Raw genomic sequence first — 12,625 nt, 5'->3', positions numbered from 1 at the left:
CCGTGTGAGGGTCGAACTCACGACCTTCAGATTATGAGACTGACGCGCTGCCTACTGCGCCAACGAGGCCTGCAAAACATAAATGTGCATGTATTGTCAGCCTAGGCTCACTTTCCCACACCCATTCACTGGTCCTGCAGACTTTGCTAAAATATGTGATGACATGGCTTGTTGAGCACGTAGCTACTTGTTCAAAAGACCTGTTGTCTGGATTAGAGGTTAAACAATCAACTCACAAGTTTCTTTATCTGGCTTTCATTCTCATTTTGAAAGTTTATGGAAAGTTGCAAAAGAGGTAGTTTCACGTGGGATAAACTTGACTGAATTGTCCCATCTCAGTCTATGTCAAGAGAAGGAGAGTCTGCAAAGGTGCTTTTGTCACACAGCGTATTCTATTATGCTAGCGTGATGAACTTCCTATCCTTTGTCATGAGTCTTGGCCAGGGTGCAACTTGCTTTTCTAAAAGAGACATGGTTCGAAGCCCCATAAGTTGTGTTTGATACCTTCCACACTTTGGAGTGACTGAGCTTCCGAGTGGGCTTTCTGCAGCTCCAACAGAGAGCAATCGGAGACACCTGTGCCCAGCAAGTTTCCAGCTGTAACTGAGGTGAAGTGCTATAAACACCACATCAAAACACCTGCCCTGTGTGAGGGTCTAACTCACAACCTTCAGATTATGAGACTGACGCACTGCCTACTGCGCCAACGAGGTCTGCAAAACATAAATATGCATGCATTGTCAGCCTAGGCTCACTTTCACACACCCATTCATTGGTCCTGCAGACTTTGCTAAAGGTATGTGATGCCCACTTGCCCAGCTCACATGGATTGCATGGCAATCAAATAAGTGGATGGTAGGAAATAAGATCTTCTAAACTATGGGGGCGAGAACGGCAAAACCGAAGAAAAATGTGTCTGACATGACAAGTTTAAGTAGATAATAAAGGAAGCAAAAACTGAAAGGCGACAAATATCTGATTGCAAGGCATCTCTAAAAGAGCGATGGTGTGAATCCCCATAACTTGTGTTTGATACCTTCCACACTTTGGAAGGACTGAGCTTCCGAGTGGGGTTTCTGCAGCTCCAACAGAGAATAATCGGAGGCACCTGTGCCCAGCAAGTTTCCAGCTGTAACTGAGGTGAAGTGCTATAAAGACCACATCAAAACACCTGCCCCGTGTGAGGGTCGAACTCACGACCTTCAGATTATGAGACTGACGCGCTGCCTACTGCGCCAACGAGGCCTGCAAAGCATAAATATGCATGCATTGTCAGCCTAGGCTCACTTTCACACACCCATTCATTGGTCCTGCAGACTTTGCTAAAGGTATGTGATGCCCACTTGCCCAGCTCACATGGATTGCATGGCAATCAAATAAGTGGATGGTAGGAAATAAGATGTTCTAATCTGTAGCCCCTGTGACACCTATGGGGGGCGAGAACGGCAAAACCGAAGAAAAATGTGTCTGACATGACAAGTTTAAGTAGATAATAAAGGAAGCAGAAACTGAAAGGCGACAAATATCTGATTGCAAGGCATCTCTAAAAGAGCGATGGTTCGAATCCCCATAACTTGGGTTTGACACCAGGCGACAAAGATCTGATTGCAATGCTTTTAAAAAAGAGAGACATGGTTCGAAACCCCATAACTTGTGTTTGACACCTTCCACACTTTGGAGTGACTGAGCTTCCGAGTGGGCTTTCTGCAGCTCCAACAGAGAGTAATCGGAGACACCTGTGCCCAGCAAGTTTCCAGCTGTAAATGAGGTGAAGTGCTATAAAGACCACATCAAAACACTTGCCCCTTGTGAGGGTCGAACTCACGACCTTCAGATTATGAGACTGACGCTCTGCCTACTGCGCCAACGAGGCCTGCAAAACATAAATATGCATGTATTGTCAGCCTAGGCTCACTTTCCCACACCCATTCACTGGTCCTGCAGACTTTGCTAAAATATGTGATGACATGGCTTGTTGAGCACGTAGCTACTTGTTCAAAAGACCTGGGCCCTCATTTATCAAGCGTTCTTAGGAACAGATCTGTGCGTAAAGCGTGCGTGCGATCATTCCTGAGCAAAGTGTGGGATTTATGAACATGTACTTGAACTTAGAAATGTGCCTAAATCTACGCACAGTTTTGACCATGCCTACGCACATTGCCTAGTGGTAGAATTACGAAACTGCAAATGGTGTTGATCGCTGCACAGGGGAATATTACAATGTTCATTCAATTGTTGCATTACAGTATGTCTGACGGCGTTTGGGTCCGTGTAGCCTCTGCAATTCCAAAGCACGGTGCATTAGACCTTCCTGGCGTTCATTGCATTTCATTCAGAGTGTAACAATAATTGTTTCACCAGAAGACCTGACAATAATCAGCCTAGTTTAATTGATCTGGGTATAAAAGGCACAGGTAGGACATGCCATTCAGAACGCAACATGGCCCATCCTGCATTGCTTGAGGATCTGGAAAACCGTGCGCTACGGAGGGAGCGTGTGTTTAGGGAGCTTGCAGATTTATTGGCAGAAAGTAGTGAGTGGCTTCTAAGCAGGTTCAGATTTCCAAAACATATATTGCTCGACCTCTGCCGTGAATTGGGGCCCGATGCGGCATTTCTCAGCCGTCCATGAGCCGAATTCTGCCCACAGTGTTGGATGCGATTATTTCTTTGACACCGACTTACATTCTATTCCCTTATGGGGGTCCACGCCAGGCAGACATTAAGCGAGGTTTTTATGGTATCGCGCAGTTCCCCAACGTCATAGGAGCAATAGACTGCACTCACGTCGCACTAAAAGCACCATCACAGCACGAATACAACCTCGTGAATAGGAAGGGGAAGCACTCCATTAATGTACAGCTTATATGCGACAGTGATATGCTGCTTCTCAATGTCGTTGCCCGATGGCCAAAAAATATTGGCAAAATGTGATTTCCCCTAATGAGTTATGATTGCAGACGCGATGCGTGTGTGGAGGTGTGGAGCCTGTGTGCGTAATTGGCATAAAGCTGTGCTGTCCGCCGCGTATGATTCTGTATTGCTTCTCATGTGTTTTCGAGATCCGCGCTCTGAGTCAAGCGCAAGCAAGCACGTTCCGGTGGCTTTTAAAGGGAATGTTGGTGCCATATATGGTTACTTGGGGGCGTTCCATGATGCAAATGAGTCTGCTCGTGCCCGCGCAAGGTGAGCTGGCAAGTGTGGTATTTATCATTGCAGATGTGCGTACGACCTGTCTAAGAACGTTTGATGAATGCCGATTTTTTTGTACTTGGGCACATTCTAAATTTCACTCCTACGACAGGATTTAGAAGGGATTCTACGCACTAATGATAAATGAGGGCCCTGTTGTCTGGATTAGAGGTTAAACAATCAACTCACAAGTTTCTTTATCTGGCTTTCATTCTCATTTTGAAAGTTTATGGAAAGTTGCAAAAGAGGTAGTTTCACGTGGGATAAACTTGACTGAATTGTCCCATGTCAGTCTATGTCAAGAGAAGGAGAGTCTGCAAAGGTGCTTTTGTCACACAGCGTATTCTATTATGCTAGCGTGATGAACTTCCTATCCTTTGTCATGAGTCTTGGCCAGGGTGCAACTTGCTTTTCTAAAAGAGACATGGTTCGAAGCCCCATAACTTGTGTTTGATACCTTCCACACTTTGGCATGACTGAGCTTCCGAGTGGGCTTTCTGCAGCCCCAACAGAGAATAATCAGAGACACCTGTGCCCAGCAAGTTTCCAGCTGTAACTGAGGTGAAGTGCTATAAACACCACATCAAAACACCTGCCCTGTGTGAGGGTCGAACTCACAAAGACACACACCCATTCATTGGTCCTGCAGACTTTGCTAAAGGTATGTGATGCCCACTTGCCCAGCTCAAATGGATTACATGGCAATCAAATAAGTGGATGGTAGGAAATAAGATCTTCTAAACTATGGGGGGCGAGAACGGCAAAACCGAAGAAAAATGTGTCTGACATGACAAGTTTAAGTAGATAATAAAGGAAGCAAAAACTGAAAGGCGACAAATATCTGATTGCAAGGCATCTCTAAAAGAGCGATGGTGTGAATCCCCATAACTTGTGTTTGATACCTTCCACACTTTGGAAGGACTGAGCTTCCGAGTGGGCTTTCTGCAGCTCCAACAGAGAATAATCGGAGACACCTGTGCCCAGCAAGTTTCCAGCTGTAACTGAGGTGAAGTGCTATAAACACCACATCAAAACAATTGCCCCGTGTGAGGGTCGAACTCACGACCTTCAGATTATGAGACTGACGCGCTGCCTACTGCGCCAACGAGGCCTGCAAAACATAAATATGCATGCATTGTCAGCCTAGGCTCACTTTCACACACCCATTCATTGGTCCTGCAGACTTTGCTAAAGGTATGTGATGCCCACTTGCCCAGCTCACATGGATTGCATGGCAATCAAATAAGTGGATGGTAGGAAATAAGATATTCTAATCTGTAGCCCCTGTGACACCTATGGGGGGCGAGAACGGCAAAACCGAAGAAAAATGTGTCTGACATGACAAGTTTAAGTAGATAATAAAGGAAGCAGAAACTGAAAGGCGACAAATATCTGATTGCAAGGCATCTCTAAAAGAGCGATGGTTCGAATCCCCATAACTTGGGTTTGACACCAGGCGACAAAGATCTGATTGCAATGCTTTTAAAAAAAAGACACATGGTTCGAAACCCCATAACTTGTGTTTGACACCTTCCACACTTTGGAGTGACTGAGCTTCCGAGTGGGCTTTCTGCAGCTCCAACAGAGAGTAATCGGAGACACCTGTGCCCAGCAAGTTTCCAGCTGTAAATGAGGTGAAGTGCTATAAAGACCACATCAAAACACTTGCCCCGTGTGAGGGTCGAACTCACGACCTTCAGATTATGAGACTGACGCGCTGCCTACTGCGCCAACGAGGCCTGCAAAACATAAATATGCATGTATTGTCAGCCTAGGCTCACTTTCCCACACCCATTCACTGGTCCTGCAGACTTTGCTAAAATATGTGATGACATGGCTTGTTGAGCACGTAGCTACTTGTTCAAAAGACCTGTTGTCTGGATTAGAGGTTAAACAATCAACTCACAAGTTTCTTTATCTGGCTTTCATTCTCATTTTGAAAGTTTATGGAAAGTTGCAAAAGAGGTAGTTTCACGTGGGATAAACTTGACTGAATTGTCCCATGTCAGTCTATGTCAAGAGAAGGAGAGTCTGCAAAGGTGCTTTTGTCACACAGCGTATTCTATTATGCTAGCGTGATGAACTTCCTATCCTTTGTCATGAGTCTTGGCCAGGGTGCAACTTGCTTTTCTAAAAGAGACATGGTTCGAAGCCCCATAACTTGTGTTTGATACCTTCCACACTTTGGCATGACTGAGCTTCCGAGTGGGCTTTCTGCAGCCCCAACAGAGAATAATCGGAGACACCTGTGCCCAGCAAGTTTCCAGCTGTAACTGAGGTGAAGTGCTATAAACACCACATCAAAACACCTGCCCTGTGTGAGGGTCGAACTCACAAAGACACACACCCATTCATTGGTCCTGCAGACTTTGCTAAAGGTATGTGATGCCCACTTGCCCAGCTCAAATGGATTACATGGCAATCAAATAAGTGGATGGTAGGAAATAAGATCTTCTAAACTATGGGGGGCGAGAACGGCAAAACCGAAGAAAAATGTGTCTGACATGACAAGTTTAAGTAGATAATAAAGGAAGCAAAAACTGAAAGGCGACAAATATCTGATTGCAAGGCATCTCTAAAAGAGCGATGGTGTGAATCCCTATAACTTGTGTTTGATACCTTCCACACTTTGGAAGGACTGAGCTTCCGAGTGGGCTTTCTGCAGCTCCAACAGAGAATAATCGGAGACACCTGTGCCCAGCAAGTTTCCAGCTGTAACTGAGGTGAAGTGCTATAAAGACCACATCAAAACAATTGCCCCGTGTGAGGGTCGAACTCACGACCTTCAGATTATGAGACTGACGCGCTGCCTACTGCGCCAACGAGGCCTTCAAAACATAAGTATGCATGCATTGTCAGCCTAGGCTCACTTTCACACACCCATTCATTGGTCCTGCAGACTTTGCTAAAGGTATGTGATGCCCACTTGCCCAGCTCACATGGATTGCATGGCAATCAAATAAGTGGATGGTAGGAAATAAGATATTCTAATCTGTAGCCCCCTGTGACACCTATGGGGGGCGAGAACGGCAAAACCGAAGAAAAATGTGTCTGACATGACAAGTTTAAGTAGATACTAAAGGAATCAGAAACTGAAAGGCGACAAATATCTGATTGCAAGGCATCTCTAAAAGAGCGATGGTTCGAATCCCCATAACTTGGGTTTGACACCAGGCGACAAAGATCTGATTGCAATGCTTTTAAAAAAAAGAGACATGGTTCAAATCCCCATAACTTGTGTTTGACACCTTCCACACTTTGGAGTGACTGAGCTTCCGAGTGGTCTTTCTGCAGCTCCAACAGAGAGTAATCGGAGACACCTGTGCCCAGCAAGTTTCCAGCTGTAACTGAGGTGAAGTGCTATAAAGACCACATCAAAACACTTGCCCCGTGTGAGGGTCGAACTCACGACCTTCAGATTATGAGACTGACGCTCTGCCTATGCGCCAAAGAGGCCTGCAAAACATAAATATGCATGCATTGTAAGCCTAGGCTCACTTTCACACACCCATTCATTGGTCCTGCAGACTTTGCTAAATGTATGTGATGCCCACTTGCCCAGCTCACATGGATTGCATGGCAATCAAATAAGTGGATGGTAGGAAATAAGATATTCTAATCTGTAGCCCCTGTGACACCTATGGGGGGCGAGAACGGCAAAACCGAAGAAAAATGTGTCTGACTTGACAAGTTTAAGTAGATAATAAAGGAAGCAGAAACTGAAAGGCGACAAATATCTGATAGCAAGGCATCTCTAAAAGAGCGATGGTTCGAATCCCCATAACTTGGGTTTGACACATGGCGACAAAGATCTGATTGCAATGCTTTTAAAAAAAAGAGACATGGTTCGAAACCCCATAACTTGTGTTTGACACCTTCCACACTTTGGCGTGACTGAGCTTCCGAGTGGGCTTTCTGCAGCTCCAACAGAGAGTAATCGGAGACACCTGTGCCCAGCAAGTTTCCAGCAGTAACTGAGGTGAAGTGCTATAAAGACCACATCAAAACACTTGACCCGTGTGAGGGTCGAACTCACGACCTTCAGATTATGAGACTGACGCGCTGCCTACTGCGCCAACGAGGCCTGCAAAACATAAATATGCATGCATTGTCAGCCTAGGCTCACTTTCACACACCCATTCACTGGTCCTGCAGACTTTGCTAAAATATGTGATGACATGGCTTGTTGAGCACGTAGCTACTTGTTCAAAAGACCTGTTGTCTGGATTAGAGGTTAAACAATCAACTCACAAGTTTCTTTATCTGGCTTTCATTCTCATTTTGAAAGTTTATGGAAAGTTGCAAAAGAGGTAGTTTCACGTGGGATAAACTTGACTGAATTGTCCCATGTCAGTCTATGTCAAGAGAAGGAGAGTCTGCAAAGGTGCTTTTGTGACACAGCGTATTCTATTATGCTAGCGTGATGAACTTCCTATCCTTTGTCATGAGTCTTGGCCAGGGTGCAACTTGCTTTTCTAAAAGAGACATGGTTCGAAGCCCCATAACTTGTGTTTGACACCTTCCACACTTTGGCGTGACTGAGCTTCCGAGTGAGCTTTCTGCAGCTCCAACAGAGAGCAATCGGAGCCACCTGTGCCCAGCAAGTTTCCAGCTGTAACTGAGGTGAAGTGCTATAAACACCACATCAAAACACCTGCCCTGTGTGAGGGTCGAACTCACGACCTTCAGATTATGAGACTGACGCACAGCCTACTGCGCCAACGAGGCCTGCAAAACATAAATATGCATGTATTGTCAGCCTAGGCTCACTTTCACACACCCATTCATTGGTCCTGCAGACTTTGCTAAAGGTATGTGATGCCCACTTGCCCAGCTCAAATGGATTGCATGGCAATCAAATAAGTGGATGGTAGGAAATAAGATCTTCTAAACTATGGGGGGCGAGAACGGCAAAACCGAAGAAAAATGTGTCTGACATGACAAGTTTAAGTAGATAATAAAGGAAGCAAAAACTGAAAGGCGACAAATATCTGATTGCAAGGCATCTCTAAAAGAGCGATGGTGTGAATCCCCATAACTTGTGTTTGATACCTTCCACACTTTGGAGTGACTGAGCTTCCGAGTGGGCTTTCTGCAGCTCCAACAGAGAATAATCGGAGACACCTGTGCCCAGCAAGTTTCCAGCTGTAACTGAGGTGAAGTGCTATAGACACCACATCAAAACACCTGCCCCGTGTGAGGGTCGAACTCACGACCTTCAGATTATGAGACTGACGCGCTGCCTACTGCGCCAACGAGGCCTGCAAAACATAAATATGCTTGCATTGTCAGCCTAGGTTCACTTTCACACACCCATTCATTGGTCCTGCAGACTTTGCTAAAGGTATGTGATAGCCACTTGCCCAGCTCACATGGATTGCATGGCAATCAAATAAGTGGATGGTAGGAAATAAGATATTCTAATCTGTAGCCCCCTGTGACACCTATGGGGGGCGAGAACGGCAAAACCGAAGAAAAATGTGTCTGACATGACAAGTTTAAGTAGATACTAAAGGAATCAGAAACTGAAAGGCGACAAATATCTGATTGCAAGACATCTCTAAAAGAGCGATGGTTCGAATCCCCATAACTTGTGTTTGACACCTTCCACACTTTGGAGTGACTGAGCTTCCGAGTGGGCTTTCTGCAGCTCCAACAGAGAGCAATCGGAGCCACCTGTGCCCAGCAAGTTTCCAGCTGTAACTGAGGTGAAGTGCTATAAAGACCACATCAAAACACCTGCCCCGTGTGAGGGTCGAACTCACGACCTTCAGATTATGAGACTGACGCGCTGCCTACTGCGCCAACGAGGCCTGCAAAACATAAATATGCATACATTGTCAGCCTAGGCTGACTTTCACACACCCATTCATTGGTCCTGCAGACTTTGCTAAAGGTATGTGATGCCCACTTGCCCAGCTCACATGGATTGCATGGCAATCAAATAAGTGGATGGTAGGAAATAAGATATTCTAATCTGTAGCCCCTGTGACACCTATGGGGGCGAAAACGGCAAAACCGAAGAAAAATGTGTCTGACATGACAAGTTTAAGTAGATAATAAAGGAAGCAGAAACTGAAAGGCGACAAATATCTGATTGCAAGGCATCTCTAAAAGAGCGATGGTTCGAATCCCCATAACTTGGGTTTGACACCAGGCGACAAAGATCTGATTGCAATGCTTTTAAAAAAAAAGAGACATGGTTCGAAACCCCATAACTTGTGTTTGACACCTTCCACACTTTGGCGTGACTGAGCTTCCGAGTGGTCTTTCTGCAGCTCCAACAGAGAGCAATCGGAGCCACTTGTGCCCAGCAAGTTTCCAGCTGTAACTGAGGTGAAGTGCTATAAAGACCACATCAAAACACTTGCCCCGTGTGAGGGTCGAACTCACGACCTTCAGATTATGAGCCTGACGCCCTGCCTACTGCGCCAACGAGGCCTGCAAAACATAAATGTGCATGTATTGTCAGCCTAGGCTCACTTTCCCACACCCATTCACTGGTCCTGCAGACTTTGCTAAAATATGTGATGACATGGCTTGTTGAGCACGTAGCTACTTGTTCAAAAGACCTGTTGTCTGGATTAGAGGTTAAACAATCAACTCACAAGTTTCTTTATCTGGCTTTCATTCTCATTTTGAAAGTTTATGGAAAGTTGCAAAAGAGGTAGTTTCACGTGGGATAAACTTGACTGAATTGTCCCATGTCAGTCTATGTCAAGAGAAGGAGAGTCTGCAAAGGTGCTTTTGTCACACAGCGTATTCTATTATGCTAGCGTGATGAACTTCCTATCCTTTGTCATGAGTCTTGGCCAGGATGCAACTTGCTTTTCTAAAAGAGTGATGGTGTGAATCCCCATAACTTGTGTTTGATACCTTCCACACTTTGGAGTGACTGAGCTTCCGAGTGGGCTTTCTGCAGCTCCAACAGAGAGCAATCGGAGACACCTGTGCCCAGCAAGTTTCCAGCTGTAACTGAGGTGAAGTGCTATAAACACCACATCAAAACACCTGCCCCGTGTGAGGGTCGAACTCACGACCTTCAGATTATGAGACTGACGCGCTGCCTACTGCGCCAACGAGGCCTGCAAAACATAAATATGCATACATTGTCAGCCTAGGCTGACTTACACACACCCATTCATTGGTCCTGCAGACTTTGCTAAAGGTATGTGATGCCCACTTGCCCAGCTCACATGGATTGCATGGCAATCAAATAAGTGGATGGTAGGAAATAAGATCTTCTAAACTATGGGGGGCGAGAACGGCAAAACCGAAGAAAAATGTGTCTGACATGACAGGTTTAAGTAGATACTAAAGGAATCAGAAACTGAAAGGCGACAAATATCTGATTGCAAGGCATCTCTAAAAGAGCGATGGTTCGAATCCCCATAACTTGGGTTTGACACCAGGCGACAAAGATCTGATTGCAATGCTTTTTAAAAAAAGAGATGGTTCGAAACCCCATAACTTGTGTTTGACACCTTCCACACTTTGGAGTGACTGAGCTTCCGAGTGGGCTTTCTGCAGCTCCAACAGAGAGCAATCGGAGACACTTGTGCCCAGCAAGTTTCCAGCTGTAACTGAGGTGAAGTGCTATAAACACCACATCAAAACACCTGCCCCGTGTGAGGGTCGAACTCACGACCTTCAGATTATGAGACTGACGCGCTGCCTACTGCGCCAACGAGGCCTGCAAAACATAAATATGCATACATTGTCAGCCTAGGCTCACTTACACACACCCATTCATTGGTCCTGCAGACTTTGCTAAAGGTATGTGATGCCCACTTGCCCAGCTCACATGGATTGCATGGCAATCAAATAAGTGGATGGTAGGAAATAAGATCTTCTAAACTATGGGGGGCGAGAACGGCAAAACCGAAGAAAAATGTGTCTGACATGACAGGTTTAAGTAGATACTAAAGGAATCAGAAACTGAAAGGCGACAAATATCTGATTGCAAGGCATCTCTAAAAGAGCGATGGTTCGAATCCCCATAACTTGGGTTTGACACCAGGCGACAAAGATCTGATTGCAATGCTTTTTAAAAAAAGAGATGGTTCGAAACCCCATAACTTGTGTTTGACACCTTCCACACTTTGGAGTGACTGAGCTTCCGAGTGGGCTTTCTGCAGCTCCAACAGAGAATAATCGGAGGCACCTGTGCCCAGCAAGTTTCCAGCTGTAACTGAGGTGAAGTGCTATAAAGACCACATCAACACACTTGCCCCGTGTGAGGGTCAAACTCACGACCTTCAGATTATGAGACTGACGCGCTGCCTACTGCGCCAACGAGGCCTGCAAACCATAAATATGCATGCATTGTCAGCCTAGGCTCACTTTCACACACCCATTCACTGGTCCTGCAAACTTTGCTAAAATATGTGATGACATGGCTTGTTGAGCACGTAGCTACTTGTTCAAAAGACCTGTTGTCTGGATTAGAGGTTAAACAATCAACTCACAAGTTTCTTTATCTGGCTTTCATCCTCATTTTGAAAGTTTATGGAAAGTTGCAAAAGAGGTAGTTTCACGTGCGATAAACTTGACTGAATTGTCCCATGTCAGTCTATGTCAAGAGAAGGAGAGTCTGCAAAGGTGCTTTTGTCACACAGCGTATTCTATTATGCTAGCGTGATGAACTTCCTATCCTTTGTCATGAGTCTTGGCCAGGGTGCAACTTGCTTTTCTAAAAGAGACATGGTTCGAAACCCCATAACTTGTGTTTGACACCTTCCACAGTTTGGAGTGACTGAGCTTCCGAGTGGGCTTTCTGCAGCCCCAACAGAGAATAATCGGAGACACCTGTGCCCAGCAAGTTTCCAGCTGTAACTGTGGTGAAGTGCTATAAACACCACATCAAAACACCTGCCCTGTGTGAGGGTCGAACTCACGACCTTCAGATTATGAGACTGAAGCCTGATTTATGCTTCAGGCGCAAAGCCTCTGACGCTCGGACGCAGAGCCTCTGTGAGCGTCAAAATCTTGACCACTCCCCCACGCAGAGGCTCTGCGCGCGTCGTCGTGCACCTCAGAAAAATCCTGACTACACGTCGGACGGACGCAGGGGCAGTCGGAGGGCAAGATGGCGAACTGAGTGCACGCTCCAACTGGTGCTCTTCGCGGTTCATTCCCCAAACTTTTGGAAATCAAGTCCCTCTTGATATGTAAATTTAACATTCGCCCTGTTAAAGGATTGTCCGAGAGTTTATATTTTTATTCAACTGTAAAGCTGGCCATGGACTGTCACAGCCCGGCTCTAAGGCTGGAACAAAAATGGGAGAAAGACGAAAGTTTTCCAAAAATAACTTTTATTTACAAAATAATCTAAACTAAAGAAACGTGGAAGTCAGTTGTCAGTCGTGTATGCATGCCTGAGTGTGTGAATGTGTAAGCGATCAAAAACAACAAACAGCCGCCGCCCTGCAAG

At 45.7% G+C, this 12,625-nt stretch overlaps 14 non-coding genes across 14 annotated transcripts; all 14 read right to left on the bottom strand.

Moving 5' to 3' along the window:
* On the bottom strand, positions 1–69 carry trnam-cau (transfer RNA methionine (anticodon CAU)). Its single transcript has one exon. It is a non-coding gene; the product is annotated as a tRNA-Met (tRNA).
* Positions 70–1,172: 1,103 nt separating this feature from the next.
* trnam-cau (transfer RNA methionine (anticodon CAU)) lies at positions 1,173–1,245 on the bottom strand. The gene has a single exon. It is a non-coding gene; the product is annotated as a tRNA-Met (tRNA).
* Positions 1,246–1,800: 555 nt separating this feature from the next.
* trnam-cau (transfer RNA methionine (anticodon CAU)) lies at positions 1,801–1,873 on the bottom strand. The gene has a single exon. It is a non-coding gene; the product is annotated as a tRNA-Met (tRNA).
* Positions 1,874–4,230: 2,357 nt separating this feature from the next.
* trnam-cau (transfer RNA methionine (anticodon CAU)) lies at positions 4,231–4,303 on the bottom strand. The gene has a single exon. It is a non-coding gene; the product is annotated as a tRNA-Met (tRNA).
* A 555-nt stretch (positions 4,304–4,858) lies between these two features.
* On the bottom strand, positions 4,859–4,931 carry trnam-cau (transfer RNA methionine (anticodon CAU)). The gene has a single exon. It is a non-coding gene; the product is annotated as a tRNA-Met (tRNA).
* Positions 4,932–5,947: 1,016 nt separating this feature from the next.
* trnam-cau (transfer RNA methionine (anticodon CAU)) lies at positions 5,948–6,020 on the bottom strand. Its single transcript has one exon. It is a non-coding gene; the product is annotated as a tRNA-Met (tRNA).
* A 1,183-nt stretch (positions 6,021–7,203) lies between these two features.
* On the bottom strand, positions 7,204–7,277 carry trnam-cau (transfer RNA methionine (anticodon CAU)). The gene has a single exon. It is a non-coding gene; the product is annotated as a tRNA-Met (tRNA).
* Positions 7,278–7,847: 570 nt separating this feature from the next.
* Positions 7,848–7,920, bottom strand: trnam-cau (transfer RNA methionine (anticodon CAU)). The gene has a single exon. It is a non-coding gene; the product is annotated as a tRNA-Met (tRNA).
* A 460-nt stretch (positions 7,921–8,380) lies between these two features.
* trnam-cau (transfer RNA methionine (anticodon CAU)) lies at positions 8,381–8,453 on the bottom strand. Its single transcript has one exon. It is a non-coding gene; the product is annotated as a tRNA-Met (tRNA).
* A 479-nt stretch (positions 8,454–8,932) lies between these two features.
* On the bottom strand, positions 8,933–9,005 carry trnam-cau (transfer RNA methionine (anticodon CAU)). The gene has a single exon. It is a non-coding gene; the product is annotated as a tRNA-Met (tRNA).
* Positions 9,006–9,560: 555 nt separating this feature from the next.
* Positions 9,561–9,633, bottom strand: trnam-cau (transfer RNA methionine (anticodon CAU)). The gene has a single exon. It is a non-coding gene; the product is annotated as a tRNA-Met (tRNA).
* A 571-nt stretch (positions 9,634–10,204) lies between these two features.
* Positions 10,205–10,277, bottom strand: trnam-cau (transfer RNA methionine (anticodon CAU)). Its single transcript has one exon. It is a non-coding gene; the product is annotated as a tRNA-Met (tRNA).
* Positions 10,278–10,812: 535 nt separating this feature from the next.
* trnam-cau (transfer RNA methionine (anticodon CAU)) lies at positions 10,813–10,885 on the bottom strand. The gene has a single exon. It is a non-coding gene; the product is annotated as a tRNA-Met (tRNA).
* A 535-nt stretch (positions 10,886–11,420) lies between these two features.
* trnam-cau (transfer RNA methionine (anticodon CAU)) lies at positions 11,421–11,493 on the bottom strand. The gene has a single exon. It is a non-coding gene; the product is annotated as a tRNA-Met (tRNA).
* Between the last annotated feature and the right edge of the window lie 1,132 nt (positions 11,494–12,625).

Source organism: Odontesthes bonariensis, chromosome 8, assembly GCF_027942865.1.
Source record: "Odontesthes bonariensis isolate fOdoBon6 chromosome 8, fOdoBon6.hap1, whole genome shotgun sequence".
Taxonomy (NCBI): domain Eukaryota; kingdom Metazoa; phylum Chordata; class Actinopteri; order Atheriniformes; family Atherinopsidae; genus Odontesthes; species Odontesthes bonariensis.
Note: the sequence above shows the minus strand (reverse complement) of the source record. Positions and strands in the feature narration are given on the sequence as shown.